Genomic DNA, 6,000 nt, shown 5'->3' with positions numbered 1-6,000 from the left:
GTAACAAAAAAAAACCAGCCCCTGAGGGGTACTTGCCTCGGGAGGGGAAAGCCTCTGGATCCTAATGAGGTTTTCCCATCCTCTTCACCCTCTGGGATCCAGCGCTGGCAGCCACTGAAAATACAGCACCTGCAATATTTATCTTCCTGGCTTCAGCTCAAACGCAGTAGCGGCATTATGATGGGCTCCTGTGGAAATAGCAGTGCCCGATCGGATCCGCTCTACCGCACCGGTGCAAGTCACCTGCGCAGTAGCATGGACCCAATCGGGCTCGGCTATTTCCCTCGGAGCCCATTGGAAAGCCGCTACAGGCTTTCCAATATGACCATTACTGAAGCGATTATATCATCAGCTGCAGAGCCAGGTTTGAAATTGTAGGACTTCGGGATTTGGCGCTTTGAGATGTCTCGCAGGCCTAAGTGTGACCCAGCCCACTGATTATCATGGGCTGTCAACTCTGGTGCATTTCTGCATGCGGGAAAGCCGTGTGCAATTAGGCTGGGTTTGCACTGAATCAGTTGCTGTCAGCTATAACACAACGGAAAACTAATAGAAGGAGGGTAGGAACGCTATCACCACCGTTGCATGACCCAAGGGAGCAGGGATCATGGATGGACCTTGCTGGCTTCCCACTCCAGTACCGCTCTGTCTACTAACGAGGGTGATTGAGGAATCCATAGGAGGCCATCGAGCCGAGAGCCCTGCGGAATCGCACCGTCTTACCGCTGGCTCCAGAGATGACTGCCCGTCAGGCTGCTTCTCCACCGAACGAGAATCCGGGTCAGGCTACAGAAAAATGGCCGCCGCCGGAGGTTACAAGGGATCCCCCTCAGGGTTCAGAGGACAATATTGAGAAAAAGGGATCAGGTAGCGGTGAATCGGCGAGGAGCGGCAGCGATCGGTGTGCACACGCAGCTAGCAAAGTGCTAAATGCAAATCGGCCCTGCAGGGCCTGAGAAATCCTCCTGCGCGGCTTACCGCCAGGAAGGTTAAAACACTATGGGCTTGATTCACTAACTTGCGCTAAGTGTTAGCGCCAGTGTGAAAAGCCCTTTTTTGCCGCTTGTGCGCGCAAAGCTACTTTGCGCGCAGCCCCGCTTACTGCGCGCTGCGCATGTGCGCCTGTATTAGTGCGCAGTGCGATGATACCCTCGCACCCGCTGCCCCTTAAACATCGCACCTGGTGCCCCCCGAAGCGGCGCATTAAAGTGCTGCTTAACGGGCACCCAATGCGCTGTTTTCAACGCACCAGGTACGATGTTTAAGCGCGATGCGTGCTGCGCACGCAGTGAGCGGGGCTGTATCCAATGTGTGGGCGCAAACCACCTAACGCCGTGGTTTGCGCACACTAAGTCTTAGGGCACACTAACCAACTTAGCGCCGGTTAGTGACTCAAGCCCTATGTTTCTGAGGGCATGATCTCGAGAGGTTTACGTATAAAAAAAAAATACCCACCACCATCTATTTCAATCACTTCGCCATAGAATGGAACCAAATCCTTACTGACTGTTCCATGTAAACTGACCCATAGGATAACATGGATAATTCCTTCTCATCAGTTGTCCGATATGCTGCAGCTGACAGTCAGCAACTGATTTAGTGGAAACCCAGCCTTAAGTTAAAGTTAACCTGAACCAAGTAAAATTATTTAAAATAAACACATGATGTACCGGTACCTGCAAATTAATATTACATACTTACATACAGAGCCGGGGCAAGGTCCTCTAGCACCCAAGGCTGAGACACCAAAGTGCGCCCCTCCATCCCTCCCACCCAGCCATCACACACTGATTGCTATTAGACTAAGAGGCGCCACAGCGGTCACAACCTCCCCAACACCTTAATCTCTAGTTATCTGGCTTGCAGTCACTGCCATGTATCCCCTTTTCTTATTTATTTCTGCTTCAAACACAATTAGGAATGACAGCTGAATGAATTCTGCGCCCCCTCCTACACTGCGCCCTGAGGCTGGAGCCTCTCCAGCCTATGCCTCGGCCCGGCCCTGCTTACATACTTACCTCAAGGCCTCTCACTACTTTCTGCTAACAATGATTCCTTCCAGTTCTGAAGAATTTGTCAGAACTGAAGTTGAAACTGCAGTGTAACTACAAATCATGGGGCCCCCAGCAAAACTTTGATGGAAACCCCAATGTTCACACCCTTTCCCTCGCCTCCCCTTGGTGACCCTCACAGCCTGGGGACCCATCTCACAAGGGTCATAAAACAAGTGTGGACATCATAATCTTCACACCCATAACAAAAACACCTGATCTGAAGGATGGATCACTTTATCAGAGGGAGTGAAGTAATAGTTGAGGCCCTTTTTAGAGCTCTGGGCCCCCCTGTGGATGAAGGGGCTGTTCCCCTGCACTATGAGATATATGTAATGTCACCCTCGTTGGAAAGTGGGGGATCACTTTCCAACGCATACATTTGCCAGCTTTTATAAGCAGGTGCGTAACTAGGCCCCACCGGGCCCCCCTACAGAATTTCAGAGCGGCCCCCCCCCTCTCCCTGGGGCCCGTTTTGTGGGGGCTGGAGGGGTGGCAGCATGAGGGGAAAGCCTTAGCCACAGTCGGCGGGGAGATGGGAAGTTCCCCCCCTCTCCCTCACCTCGGGGCTCTGACCTCTGCGCTCCTCTCCAGCTTAGGTTACAGTGTGGGCAGTGGCAGGCAGATACATACCTTCTTCCGTGCGTTCCACCGCATACTCCTCGCTCTAGCGTCTGACGTCACTTCCGGAAGTGACGTCAGCCGCTAGAACGAGAAGTCTGCAATGGAACGCACGGAAGAAGGTATGTATCTGCTCGCCGCTGCCCACACTGTAACTTAAGCTGGAGGGGAGCGCAGAGGGCAGAGCCCCGAGGTGAGGGAGAGGGGGGGAACTTCCCCTCTCCCCGCCGACTGTGGCCAAGGCTTTCACCTCATGCTGCCACCCCTCCAGCCCTCACAAAACTGCCCCGAGCAGGCCCCAGCGGGAGCAGGGGCTGCAGGCCCTATTGTTACGCCAGTGTTTATAAGGTTTCTAAAGCTAGGGGTGAAAACAAACCCTCTGATTGCTTACCGCATTCACTGCTAAGCCACTGACTGGCCAGGATGCATGCCTACATCATGCTGCTAAGCCTTAGTGGTCAGATTAGCAGAACTTTTAGCTCTTCTCTACTGTTATTTAGATATGTGGGGGAAAAAAGAATCTACCGGAAAAAAGAAGACTACCGGTATATGCTAGGCAGTTCTCTCGGTTGACTTCAGTTCTGTTTTCTGGTGTACATGGCATGCTTGGATTGCTGCAGAAATATGTCGTGTATCTACCTTCGGTTTGTGTGTATTTTACAAGCCCTGAAGAATCCAGTTGTGAAGTACATGGTCTCTGAGAGACATATATTTACTGCACAATTGCACCGTGTGGCATACCTGGCTTTGGACTGCTTAGAAATATTTCTTGGATGACTCGAGTAACTTGCATTGCCCAGGGCTTTCTCCTCCCACTTGTTACCCATCCCTCCATCAGCCCAATGACAGCGCACTGCCAGTAGCAGAGAAAGCCAAGAAACTGCATTCGAAGTAAAGAACTCACAGGCGAAAGGTATGATAAGTTTAAACTGTTTGTGTTTCACAACTATATGTTACAGAGAAATTGCTGCTACAGTAGATCTCACAGATATGTGGTGCTGACAAGTTATGCTAAGGCAGTACTGTATCAGCAAGAGGTGATTTGCAGCCTAGTGCAAGTGCCTGCATGTCTCTCTATACACAGTACATGGAATATTCAGCAGCATAAATACGCTGTTCAAAATGTTTTTACAAACTTTCAAAGAGATGATAAGTTATCTATTAGCGTTTCAGGAGTGATTTTATCATGCTTATTTTATTGCAGATATAAGCACTGTATCTTTATTATTTTGAGTCTTTAGCCCAATAAATAAGTAACATTTAGCAGGCAGGAGAGAAGGTTAGGGCTACAGAAGGTTGGGCATTGCATGCAGAAATGGCATTAATGATGAAAAGATGAAAACATGACCAGCAATGAACATTTACATCAAATTTACATCATCCAGGTCATCAAATGATAGGGGATTGTCAGCCAGAGATGTGTTTTGAAGTTTTATTGTGAATGTCCATCAAATGCAATTTTTTAAAGGGAACCTGAAGTAAGAGGAATATGGAGGCTGCCATATTTATTTGTCTGGTAGTTCTGCTGATCTTTGGTTGCAGTAATTGTGAATCACACACCTGAAACAAGCGTGCAGCTAATCCAGTCAGGAACATCTGATCTGCATGCTTGTTCAGCAGAGGCGTAGCTAGGGTTTTCAGCGCCTGGGGGCAAAGACAGTATTTGCGCCCCCCTCTGGACAAAATAGGCGTGGCCACACATCAAAATGTGGTAATGGTCATGGGTGGAGTCAAAAGTTATTTAGATAGCTATATGTGCCCCTTTACCCCATTCAGATAGCCAGATGTGTCCCCCTTTAAATAGCCAAATGTATGCCCCTTTAGTTAGCAAGATGTGCCCCCCTTTACCCTGCTTAGATAGCCACATGTGCCCCCTTTAGCTAGCCTTATTCTACTGCTGTTAACACTTCTGCAGAGGGAGGGAGAGAAGCATGGACACTTTGGGCAGCCAGCAAGTCACCTCTCATGCACGTGGGGGTGCAGTGCCCATGCTGAGCGCCCTCACAGTGCTGCACTCGGGGACATATGTTCTACGCCTCTGTTGTTCAGGGAATATTATAAGACTGTTAGAGACAAATGATCTGCAGGACAGGCAGGCAATCTGCATCGTATAAAAGGAAATGAATATGTCAGCCTTCATATCATTCGCAGTTCAGGTGTGCTTTACATTGTTTCAATAATATACATGGCAGTGTCACATGTTAGCATTAAGGTGAAGTTTGGGGTAGTTTAGGGTTTGTCTATTGGGTTATATAGTTAATTATAATCTGGGTAGTTTTAAGGACTGTTAGAGATGTTGGGTTCAGTTGAAAAGTTGCAATTAGAGAGTTTCATCAAATAAAGTGTTCTCCCATGGTACAGGTATAAAATTAGCTCTACAGAGGTGGTCGTGTTTTGAAAGTGATGTATATTAGTGTTTGGCAAGTTTGTGGTGGTTGATAATTTTTCTGCAAGTCTGGATTTTCTGATAATTTAATTTTGCCATCTAACAAAGCAGTGTATATTGAGTGTTTTTGGCACATGCATGTCTAATATAAGGTCATGTTGGGTCAAGCTTAGAGTTCAGGTTTGTTAGGCTCAACAAAAGATATGCTAGCAAAACAAAAATATGGTGAACAGGCTTATGCAATAAAGCTGTGTCCCCAGTCACAGAAAATAAATGACAAGAAGTCTTCTGATTGGAGGCTCTGGGTTAGTATACCTTGCAGTGCTACCTTGCGTCTACTAAATAAGCAGTGAGGCCTGGAACCCACTACAAAACGCTATCGCTAATCGCAATCGCAAGCGTTTTGTATGAGCAGTTTGTAAGCGATTTCATGAACGTTTTAGGGAGCGATTTTAGAAAGTGTAATCAATTTGCCAGCGGTTGTGTAGCGATTAGCGATTAGCGTTTTAAAGTCTGATTGTTCCTTTCATTTATTTTTTATTTTGTTACAGTGTACATTAACTTTAAAACGCTAGCAAAATCGCTCCGTGCAAGTTTTGATGAGCGATTACGCCAGTGATTATATACTTTACATTGAAGCACTAACTCTAACAAAATGCTGCATGTCCTGCACCTGCGATTTTGGGTATCGCAAACGCTCCAGTGGAAGTTGACACATCCGTTAACAGTAGCTGAGCGTTTTTGGAAGCTAGCATTTTCAAGCACTCCCTAAATGCTCTGAAAAGCGCTCTTGTGGGTTCCAGCTCTAAATCCTGAATTTGCAAAAAAACAAAAACAAACAAAAAACGAAAACATATTTCTATTGCTTTCTTTTTATATGAATACTGACACAAGTAACTGAAAGCTGCTAAACAAGAGTGTCTAAATGGGAGTATCCCATTG

The 6,000-nt window shown here is 47.2% G+C and overlaps 1 protein-coding gene across 1 annotated transcript in view; it reads left to right on the top strand.

Moving 5' to 3' along the window:
• The first annotated feature begins 3,528 nt into the window (after positions 1-3,528).
• Positions 3,529-6,000, top strand: part of CAST (calpastatin) — a 242,816-nt gene continuing 240,344 nt past the window's right edge. Inside the window, exon 1 of the mRNA XM_068247496.1 lies at positions 3,529-3,585. The gene's annotated coding sequence lies outside the window, so the exon portion shown is untranslated. The remainder of the gene's footprint in view (positions 3,586-6,000) is intronic.

This window comes from Hyperolius riggenbachi, chromosome 1 (genome assembly GCF_040937935.1).
Source record: "Hyperolius riggenbachi isolate aHypRig1 chromosome 1, aHypRig1.pri, whole genome shotgun sequence".
Classification (NCBI taxonomy): Eukaryota; Metazoa; Chordata; class Amphibia; order Anura; family Hyperoliidae; genus Hyperolius; species Hyperolius riggenbachi.
The sequence above is the reverse complement of the archived record's forward strand: the minus strand, read 5'-3'. Positions and strand labels throughout refer to the sequence as shown.